The 12,209-nt window shown below is 35.7% G+C and overlaps 1 protein-coding gene across 1 annotated transcript in view; it reads left to right on the top strand.

Moving 5' to 3' along the window:
* Positions 1 to 12,209, top strand: part of LOC143738532 (uncharacterized) — a 158,364-nt gene that overhangs the window by 145,222 nt on the left and 933 nt on the right. The gene's annotated exons all lie outside the window — the stretch shown is intronic.

Below are 12,209 nucleotides of genomic sequence, written 5' to 3'. Positions count from 1 at the left end.
AATATTTTTGTCTATGAAATTAGACAATGATATTACAAATGACATATTCTGCCCAGTGTTCTCAAAAATACAACAACAAAAAAATGTGCATTAAATAAAATAAATAAATAAATAAATAAGAAATAAGTTTGCATATTGGCAAATACTGTTATTCCTTCATCTTTCCTGCATCAACATTGTACTGTCATTTTACCGTTGTAGGTTCCTCAAAAATGTGACTTCTTAAATTTCTGTTCTCATAAAATGTTATATTTGTATTACAGGATTTCAATTCAGTTGTCATATTTGATGTCCTGCAATGGCCTAAATGTTTAATTTTAATACAACTTTTAATCCAAATTATTGCCCTGTCCTTTGTGTTAAGCACTTGGGAAAACACGTCAAGTTCATTCAACAGCTGCACATCCCTCAAAGCACCTGAAATAAGTTAAAACCCTGTGCTTATGACATTTTTCCTGACATGGCTAACGCATTTTCTCAATGAACTGATTGGCCAATGCGAAATGCAAAGAATCTCCTTTCACCAATGAGAAACCTTCAACACACCCACTCGAGCGGCAGTGACCCGTCCCGAACTTGTGTTCATTTCTGAAGTGAGGAGAGCAGTTCACGGCATTTCTCATACTTACACAATTACACAACCATCACACACACTTTATACAGTTTGATTAATAACACAACATTTAGTGCAGCAGCAGCGAGCATGAGGAGAATATGTTGAGTTGAACTGAGCGAGTGTGTGTTCGTTTGTGTGATTGTCTCGTGTTTAGAGTGAGAACTGTTACTGAATGTCGAGTCAAAAGTTAAAGTTTGAGATCTGTGAGGGGAATCGATCTCAAGTACCTGCTGCCACTTTATTTATACCCTTTTAATCATTGACACTTCACATTTGTTAGTTACTTTACATTATTAAAATATATTGAAAAGGAATTAACATTCAGCCTATAATAAGCCACGTGAGAGATTTTAAATCTATACATAAATATTAATGTGATCAAAATATTTTAATGATCTAACTACTTTATTGTTATGAATGTAGTTATTAGAAAGTAGAACTATATTTAGATATGGATATGTTATTCTATTGTTTCTGAGTGTCATTAATGTTTTTGTATTATGTTTTATGTCATGTTGTGAGAAATAACTCAAATAGCCTAATGTGTGTTTCTGGCAGCCCTCACCCTCAGAATAAAGTGAGATGATCTGCTGAGGAGATGGGTTGGTGGAGGGATGCTGTTAAACTCTCAATGAACGGAGGTAAGTTTGCTGTGTATACACCAATTGACTTGTTGATTGAGTTGATTAGCAGAGTGTGCTCCACTCATGTCTAATTAGGTTTGATTATCTGAGTGTGCTCCACGTGTGATTAATTAGGTTTAATTATCTGAACGTGCTCCTCCCGAACTTTGTTAATAAAACATCATTTGTTGTAGTGATGGGAAGTTCGGTTCATTTCCGCAAACCGGTTCTTTCGGACAAAAAACGGTTCAGCAGTTATTTTACGTTATGACGTCAATTCTATCATCCCGCTGGATAAAAGTAGCTACCCTTTAGTCTTCATCAATTTGATTTTATTTGTTATTAAATAAACTTACATTTCGCCGAATTCAGCCCCTCATGTAAGTCGTCGGTTCACCCGTGCCCGTGTATCAGCACAGCATCAGTTCAAGTAAATGTTCGGTTCAGAGATGATGTTATCACTCATGCTCAGTATCTCCAGGTCATCGGTTCTCCGTATCAAACGTGTCCGAAAGAAACAGTTCTCGGTTCTGTACTGGTGATTTGAGAACCGCTGCAACAACCATATCTAGCATAGGTAGCATAGGCCTGTGTGTGCTGAAACTGCTGAAACCTGAATACAGTCGACAAAACTAAAAAAGCGATGCATGTGTCCAGTATAATACGTTATGTTTTGGTCAACACATTATAAACATTTACTTTGCACCCTTAAAACCTTGGCAAGAGTTTACATCAAAGATTTTGTTTTATGGTGCGTAATTTTAAACACCTTTTACCTTATTTGAATTATTCTCAGGTTAGGTAAAGTAAGTCAAATCTGTATTAAATAATAAGCATTTGAATTTCCATACTTACAATATTTAGATCACTGAAGACTTCTGCGTGGTCAGTTCAGCTCAAGCTTTTGTAAAACAGAGACTTAATGCAGGCAAGCTTCTTAATTTCAATTATATATATTTTTATTAATTATAGGTTAAAGGTTGTATCAGTGATTTCAGGCCCAAAAATAAATGTCTAATCTTTCCTAACGATCCGCTAGCTGCCCGCCCCATAAGCATGCCGTCCAAAAACCGCGTCTCTGTAGGCAGCCTAGGCTCTGAGATCTGCACACAAAAACAAATGGGTACAACCACCACTCAAAACCAAAATAAAGTGTTCCAACCAATCACTGACAGGGGCGGGTGTTGTGAGGTTTTGCGCTCGTGCACGGCTGGACGCGAAATCGGAGCAACACCCGCCCCTGTCAGTGATTGGTTGGAACACTGTTTATTTTGGCTTTGAGTGGTGGTTGTACCCATTTGTTTTTGTGTGCAGATCTCAGAGCCTAGGCTGCCTACAGAGACGCGGTTTTTGGACGGCATGCTTATGGGGCGGGCAGCTAGCGGATCGTTAGGAAAGATTAGACATTTATTTTTGGGCCAGAAATCACTGATACAACCTTTAACTAGTTTACATACAATGTACTAATATATAAAACAAAAATAAAAGTAAATCAAAAACAAATCGTTTACAAGTTTTAACTGCAAGAGGCGCAATGGCAAGGCATCTAACAGCGGAGAGGTCCGGTGAATCAGCATCTCCTTCATATTGTCCTTTCAGTCCTTTTAAAGTCCATCAAACTGTTTGACATCTTCAGAAATCCACTCCTGGAAACTCCCTAGGAATTGTTTACATAAAGCCTTTCTTCTCTTCGTCCTCCTTCTTCAGACCCTTTCCCCTTTTGCCTCGTCCAGAACACATACGACGGTAATGCTTGCATTTTTCTTCTTTCTTTAGCAAAACACTTTCTAATACATGCTTTGTTCCTCACTATGCTTTTTAATAAATGCTTAAAACATTACGTGTGGTATGTTTTTCTTTATAAACCACTTTCTCAATAAACAATTTTACAAAAACTAGAGATGCACCGATTACAATTTTCTAGGCCGATTCCGATTTCTGATTTTTCATGAGTTTGGCCTGCCGATACCGATTTTAGCCGATTCCGATTTCATTTTTTCTAACCACTTTACAGCAAACACAAATATTTATTTTCTATCTTTTCTTTAATAGAATATAGAACATTTTTTGAACAAATAAAATAAAATAAAACTATATAAATTATTACTCCTGGTGTGGGAAATTCACATAGTGCAGTGTTATGGTATAGAAGAACCATTTTCATTTATATACATTCAATTAAAAAATAAGTGATATATTTACTTATTTAGGAAACTAAACTTCTGTATGAGAACAGGTAATGGCAATCAAATAATATCTAAATAGCAAATAAAATAAAAATAGCCTTGCAGTATAAAGATGTTTCTCAAAACACACACACACACACACACACGCCTATTGCAATCACTTGTACATCAATGGCAAGTCTTATTTCGCAAACAGTTCTTCTCTCGTCTGCCACATGTCCAGCCAGGCTAAACAATCGCTTAAATTGAGCGTGAGCAGCGCAGCAAAAATAGACTCGGCGCTGAAAGCCCGCTTCACTGCTGCTCACACGACGCTGCTGCTCGACGCTCATGCCCTGCTCCTGCTCTCGGTGTGAATGCACTCATTGATTAACATGCACGGCGAAAAAAATAAAAAAAAACCGCTGCTCACGCTTGCGGTGTGAAATGGACGTAATTCACAAGGTTTCCTACATGTGCGGTCCGAATGCACGTGTGATGCTGATGTTGTTGCGCGATGTTACGTAATTTGCAGTTTAATACGTTGCTTATACAAATACATTTTATTTCAACATATTTCGGTCGATTTTTACTCATCTCAGTATAGCAATATAGTTTGCTAAAAGCGGTTCATTCATTCACACACAGAAACGCGATTCAAATTTAAACTGTCTTTTTGCGAGTTGTGGTAAACAGCGCATCTCTGCCGTTCATTCATCACACACAGAAACGCGATTCAAATTTAAACAGTCGTTTTGCATTTACAGACACTATTCCATATCGCGATTAGAACAAAGCACAAGAATAAAAAACTTAGGCTACTCACAATTCTCGGCTAGATCCGTCGCTCTTCGAAATGAAAATAAACCAGCACATGTTCTGAGGGAAATGTCCCAGGATTATTCCTCACACAGCCTCGCAAGAGAAATAGTACATTAATCTGATGATTCAGTTTGTTGTGTTATTGCACTCTTAGAACAGATGTGTTAAAAACAACACATAATGTGTTAAATTTTAACACATGTGCTGAATCAGCTCAGGGACAACACATATTGTGTCAAATTTGACACAACTTATGTGTCCCTTTCTTTAACATATCTATTGTGTCAACTAGGTCAACACAAAGATGTGTTATTTTTACACAAAGATGTGTTTACTTGTGTTTTGATGGATTAATGTGGAATTAAAAATGTACACTCTAAAAAGAGATGTGTTGTGTCAGTTTTAACACATATAGTGAGTGTGCTCAGGGACAACATGTTGTGTCAAATTTAACACCATAAATGTGCAAGTCATTTTAACACACACATTGTGTCATTTTAAAAATAAAGCGAAAGGGCCAGATGCAAAAATATTAACCGTTTAATCAATAGTCGAGTACAGAATGCATGTGCACACAAAGTACAAGACAATGTCTCAAGCTCAATGACTGGACAGACTCACTGTACTGGACATTATTCAGTTATTCACACTTCAACCCATAACTGATAATGCTGCTTTTGACAAAAATTCATGAGAGATAACAGTTAACAGAGTTTCCACTTTGAATTATTTAAAATGTAGCAACTGACAAAATATTTTATATAAATAACTTGTATCTACACTGGCCTGTATGTTTGAGAACATAGCAAACACTACATACCATTCACAGTGATGGTGAGTGTCGGCACGCTCTTATAAAATGATGAGTTGAAAACAACACAACCTGTAAAAAGAGATGTGTTAACTATTACACATGTTGTGTAGATTTTAACACATGTGCTGAATCAGCTCAGGGACAACACATGTTGTGTAGATTTTAACACATGTGCTGAATCAGCTCAGGGTCAACACATGTTGTGTAGATTTTAACACATGTAGTGTGTGTGCTCAGGGACAACACATGTTGTGTCAAATTTAACACACAACCTGTGTTATATCTTAACACACCTCTGTGTTTAGGGCTACACATTTTGTATTACCTTTAACACAACTAATGTGTTATTCCTCTTACACAGAAGTGTGTTGAAACCTTTTACACACTAATGTGTTATAGTTACACAACTTGTGTCAGATATGTGTCACATGTGACTGTAGTCAGTGTGTATTTGCCAGAGTTACTTCCTGTGTTTTTACAACTGAGTGTTTGGATGAACACTGAAACGTATTGTTAACTTGTGTTTATGTAGTCCAGTGACGTTTAATAAAGAGTTTGTTTGAACATTTGGATGGTTTAGACATCATGAATCTACATAGACAAGCTCTTATTGAGAATAAGTTAAAATTGAGTTTTAGATGTTGATGTTACATTGAATGTTTTATTTGAAGTCACCAGAATCGTGATTAATGGCTCCTTTATTTGAGCTCTTGACCCTTTACTCTTCTTTTAGTTTTTCTCTGGCTGCTTTAACTGTATTATAATATAATACAATTTGTTATGGTGAGAGAAAATATGATCAGATGATACTTGATGATGTCATAATCAGCAAGGGCTGTTCTGATCAAGTATATGGTTGGTGTGCATTAAATTTATTTATGTGCTGTTAGTTATAACAATCTTGTGACACTACACCATGCTATCCAGCAGTGCAGAATAAGAATAAAAATGTTTTCTGATAATTTTAATCTGCAACAGAAAGTAGTCAAACACAGACCTCAAGAATCAGCATATGAATCTCAACAATGGTGACAAAAGAAAAGCTTCATGCCGCAATGCATGCTGGGAGTCATGGATGAGATTTGTACTATGGTGGCACCCAGAATGCATTGCAGCATGAAGCTTTTCATTTGTCACCATTGTTGAGATTCATACGCTGATTCTTGAAGTCTGTTTGATACCTTAGACTGTAAAGGCTCTTTATGAACTGTGTTTTTAAAAATTAATTTAAAGTTAATTGCAATATTCTTATCTTTTTAAAAATCATCTTTTATATATTATATTCATCTTTCAAATATTAAACTCTTGCTAAGCTTAATAATCTTACGTGTCCATGATGATATTATCATCATCTGGGCATATTGTTCCCATGACTATTTCTGCTATTTCATATGTGTTAAAATAAACAAAAATTTATAGCAATCAGAGAAAACTAATATTAAAGAGTCAAGGGTCAAGAGCCCAAATAAAACTGACACTAATCACGATTCTGGTGACTTTAAATGAAACATTCAATGAATCGTCAACACCAAAACCTGTTAATTCTCAATAAGAGCTTCTGTAGAGTCTGACAGAAATAACGTTAATCTGGTTATTAATAACAAGTGAAAGCAGCATTTGAAAAAGACATTGAAAAAGAGTCATGATGTGATTGGCTGCAAAAAAAAAAACACCCATTAATCTTTAAGTTTTCATGAATGAAGATTTAATTTATTTATTTGAATGTATTGCTTTATTTATTTTAGAGCATTTTATGGGATACCATATAAAATATACCTATAATTTTTTCATAAACACGAACTTCCTTCCACCCACTGCTATTCTATCCAGAGTTACATTTTAACACACATTGTGTGTTAAAAATATACACAACATGTGTCAAAATACCATCAACACATCTTATGTGTTGTTTTTAACACATCTTTTTTTAGTGTACACAACATGTGTCAAAATACCATCAACACATCCTGTGTGTTGTTTTTTAACACATCTTTTTTTAGAGTTTGCGTTTATGAGGGGCGTTGACACATTTGCATGTGTCGCTTCAGATCATTTGCATCTTAATAGCGCGCGCTGTCCGTGGGCGTGTCACATTAGCAGAATAATGAGCTGAGCGAACGATAATGAGATAGGCTGACACCCCTCTCTTTTTTTATAGATTACATAAACAGAGAATATTTATTTTAGTTTTGAATTAGATATTTTAAAAGTTCAAACTTAAATGATAATAAAGATATATTGCTCATGCTTGGCTAAATAGTATTCGCTGAGTTTTGTTTAAGTTTAGAGACGTGCTCCAGAAAAAAGGTTAACGGAGATGGAGAGACAGAAAGCACAGCCTGTTTATTTTCTTTATTTTACAAAAGCACAATGTTTTTTTTCGATTGTAAATGGACACAAAAAAATAGACATTGAAGAGATTATTTATTTATATTTCCTAAGTCTCTATGACCAAAAATGACAGAGTATTTTAAGTCTATTTTCCTGCTATGTGAAAAAAAAATCGAGCAAAACGCGCCGGCGCGTTTGTCGCCCCCAGAGGGTTAATCATGCAGCGCCCGAGTGCATTTGACCGGCTGAAAATCGGAATATGTCAGACTGATCGGCCGGTCGCCGGTCATGGCCGATCACGTGAAAATCGGCCGATTCCGGTCACCAGCCGATCAATCGGTGCATCTCAAACAAAAACAATTGCAGTGTTTTTCTTTATAAACCATTTTCTTAATAAATCCCTTTACAACAACAATTTACAGTGTTTTTCTTTATAATCCACTTTCTTTATATAGGGTTACAATTGTGCTTTACTACAAAACAGGAGTTTTTTATACACTAAAAGGCATAATTATAATAGAATAATTGCATATTCCCAGAGTTGTACAAAGTACAAATACTTTGTTACCTTACTCAAGTAGAAATTTTGGGTATCTATACTTTACTTGAGTAATTATTTTTCAGCCGACTTTTTACTTCTACTCCTTACATTTTAGAAATAGCCTCGTCATTACTTCTACCTGAGTAATGAATGTGAATACTTTTGACACCTCTGGTAATTACCCAATTACTCAAATAACGACTTTATTCAACAAGTTCTTCTCTTCCGTATTAGTCGACTCATGCGTGTGTGTATGTGTGTGTGTGTGTGTGGTGATGAGCAGGAGCTGGCGTTCTGACCTATGACCCGGAAACGCAGGGATGTGTTTAAAGCAGAGGCACGCTCAGATCACCAGTGCCAGCGATGCTACTGAACAGGAGACTGTGCTGCATCGATTGTGATATTGTCATGACACATCTTGAAAGTTTGGATAATTCAGACGATGAGACGACACATGTATCTCGCTTTATAACAGAGGATCCCGGCTTTCCACACGGATGTGTCGTGGTGCTCTCGTGAATGCGCGTCGGAGACAGATACGGAAGAGAAGAAATAGATGGATAAAGTTGTTATTTAGTTTTTTTGGTGCACAAAAAATATTCTAGTCGCTTCATAAAATGAAGGTTGAACCACTGTAGTCACATGGTCTATTTTAAAGATGCGTTTTCTACCTTTTCCGGGACTTCAATGTGTTAATTGAGTGGCTGTGAATTAGCCCCCCTGAGCCATCGGATTTCATCAAAAATATATATAAATCAAAAATATGTCACGAAATATGTCTTTACGAGATGACTTGCACCATAAGATCTCTTGTGTTCCACTAATCTGCTGCACAGCATTAACCAGACAGACTCCAGACAATGCCTTTGAATAGTTTTTATAGAATAGGAGCATGGCAAAGATGATTCATTACATCATTTTTCTTCATTATGATTGGTTCTTCTTATGTATAATCCAGCAAACTCTAATGTTACCAGGTAAAAGCAAATCTGGATTCCTTGATTACTTCTGCTTGCTACTCATCAAAGTCATGAGATTATTTATTTAAACATCTGTCTAGTTTAATTTCCCCTTTGTCGTATTCACACATAATTCGAAACACTTTGGGCCGTGTTGGCAACATTTAGTTTTCAAAAGCATTAATGTTAATTCTGCAAGAAAAAATAAATGTTAGTTGTGATTAGTTAAAAAATTCCAAATCAAGATAAATGTATGTATGTACCTCATTCATGGAAAGATACTTATTTGATCAAATTGATTCTAGTATTTTCTAGCAGTTGTCTATTACATCAGAGCTCACTTTTATGTCCTCTCACTTAATATTTCTCTCTTTTAATTTTGATTTAGTGAAAATGAATTCCTCGATATCTGAATTGTTGCTATTATATTTGATTGATGAATTGGATTTTGAATTATTGTTCTATTACCAGGTCAATAAATTGTAAACATTTGAATTTATTCTGACTGACTTTAAATTTGTTAGTCAACAATGTTGACTAACAACAACATTGTTAGTGTTGTTACTAACAACACTGTCGTATGTTCCAGCAAGTTTGTGTCAGATTAGTGACGACTAATATTTGGCACTAATTCAAGTTTGTTTTGCAGAGACGAAATATTTCTGTTCAGGGCAGCAAAAATGGTGCTTGCCCAATCTAAACCTGGGTGCGTCTGTTTTACCTCTGTTTTAATTTAACGTTACTTTAGATAAGTTTACGTGGGAAACCACGATATGGCCAATCCAAAGCTATTATAAGAGAAGTAAAGTTGGTTAACTTACATATAGTAGTGGTCATACCTCTACCTGAAGTAAACATTACTTTGAGTTCAAGTTTATGCAAATTCTAGGGGGCTATATAAAAGTATCTTTGATTGTGTAAGGGTGAATCCGACCGTCTGAGATATTAACCAATTACCTCTGTTTGGTGACCGAAACTGTTTGGTGACCGTGGAAGACGTGAGGACCTCTGAGAGACACAACTTTCTAATCTGAACGGGTAAAAAATAATGAAAGAGTTAAAAAAAGAGTAATCAAATATTCGTTCACTTTTAATAATGCCCAAATATCATTAAAACCTTTTTCATTTATGGAGTCAGATGAAATAACGAGTTGATACATATGAAAAAATTTATTATATTTAATCTTGAATGTTGAAAAGGAATAAGGAACTAATTTACTCCTAATTTAAAAGGAAAGACAGTAACGCGCAGAGACCTTCACCCGCGGATCGGAAGACCTTGTTTGGGACGATCGAGCCGGGCTTTACACTGTTATTTGGTTCTTTGACCTATGACTTTTCAATGTCATTCTGTCTTTGGCTGATTGTGTGTTTTTGAAGCACATTTGTCAAGAAAAGCTGAGAGAAAATTAGTGATCGACCGATATTGATTTTTTATAACCGATACCGATACAGATTATTTGCATGTGTATGTGCCCGATAACCGATATGCAGAACCGATATTTATTTACTGTTATACTTCTGTTTTTGGCACAATTATTACAACACAAATGCACTGAACAAACCATTTTATTTATAACAATCACTCCCTCCTTGCATAAAAAAAAAATAACTTTATATTTATACACAAATAAATAGAGGGGTCTGAGTCCAAAAAATAAAGTGCTCTGTTACTAAGTGTCTTTGTTTAAAAATAAAAGCTTTGATGAGGTAAAAAATAAAGCACAAAAACTATTCTAACATATTTGGATATGTTTATTTGTTTTCATAAATGGTAAACTAATCAAATTACAATAAAAACATTTATATTATTACATTATATAATTTATATCTAAATTATACATATCATTTATAAGCATCAGCAGCAACAATGTTAACAATAGGCAAAATAAATGTTAAAAGTCTAATGTTTTCATATGGAAAAAATAATTGACAGGGGAGTCATATCACCTTTGCAGAAATGTAATTCATTTTAAACAGTTTTAGAAGGTTTATGTGCCGTTTAATAGGTTTAAACTAAGAGTGAGGAATAATTCACTGGGTAATATTAATTCACTGCATAATATTAGCTGGAATAGCCTATAACATCAGGAAAGTAACAAACAAAACAGCATATACATCATTGCATTTTCCAACTAGTATGTTATTAATTATTATTAATATTTTTGTCGGTCTAGATCATGAAATGCTTTATGACAAAGTGCTGTTTATCTATGCATTTACACATAACTATAACATTAGGCTATACGTTACTCAACCGCGATCGCGAGTGCAGATAATAAATAATTAATTTCCACCAAGCGGTATATTTAGATGTGTATTAGCGAAATAATTGCTATGTAGTAAATGATAATATAATCTAGGGTGTTTAAACAAGATAATCTTGTCAAAAGTTTCATTCAGTGGCCGTGCTTGAGCATTCCTGATCATCAACCCAGTGAGTGCTCAGCAATATGAACAAACTTTTTTTTCGACGCGGGCTGCAATGGCGGAATTCTCAAAACGGCCACAAGATGGCTCCGTTTATCGGAAAATCCGATATTACAAAACCGATTCCCGATAATGGGAAAATGCTTAAATATCGGGAAAAATATCAGTAAACCGATACATCGGTCGATCACTAGAGAAAATACATTCAGGTGATGTTGGTCATGTGTTGATAGGGACATAATCAATCTTAATTTTCACTGAAGGATGTACAGCAAACAAGCTAAAAAACCCAGAAATACGTTTTTATAAGATGTCGACCCAAAAAAATGAGCGTTCAAGGAGACAAAGGTGGTGTGGCATCGTGAGAGGGTATGTCATAGAGGCAAGGTATGTGCCATCTAGGTGTTTGCAGCAATGGGGACTACAAACCAAGATGGTCGCCTGGTCCCGGACTACAGTTACCAGGGACACAGCTGTTGCGAGTGAAGCAGAAAAGCTGTTAATGAGCTGAGAACAGAGAGACTGAGCTGCTTTTTATTAGAGAGCATTAAGAGAAGCTGGAAAAGTGTTTTGGTTCAAAAGTGTTGGAGTTTTGAGTGGATTATTAAAAAGAAACCAGTGACTTGATCTCCGCCTGGACTCGATTTGTGAATCAACCCAGACTTTGGTGATACCCTTCCTCTCACGATGCCACAGTGGATACGGGCAATAAGACGTGAAGCATCAGCTGGAAGAATGGGTTAATTGTGGGATCTGACACTCAGTATGCACTAAACATACACTACGTGAGCAGTAAACATTGTCACTTAGTCAAATATCAGTTTCTGTAGGCTAAGCTATACCGGTCGCCGATTACGTTCCTCTCCAGTGGACATAAATTTGTTCTCAGAGTAATATTCAATTGCCTG

This window comes from Siphateles boraxobius, unplaced genomic scaffold, assembly GCF_051911475.1.
Source record: "Siphateles boraxobius isolate OS27281-9 unplaced genomic scaffold, OSU_SipBor_1 148, whole genome shotgun sequence".
Classification (NCBI taxonomy): Eukaryota; Metazoa; Chordata; class Actinopteri; order Cypriniformes; family Leuciscidae; genus Siphateles; species Siphateles boraxobius.
The sequence above is the reverse complement of the archived record's forward strand: the minus strand, read 5'-3'. Positions and strand labels throughout refer to the sequence as shown.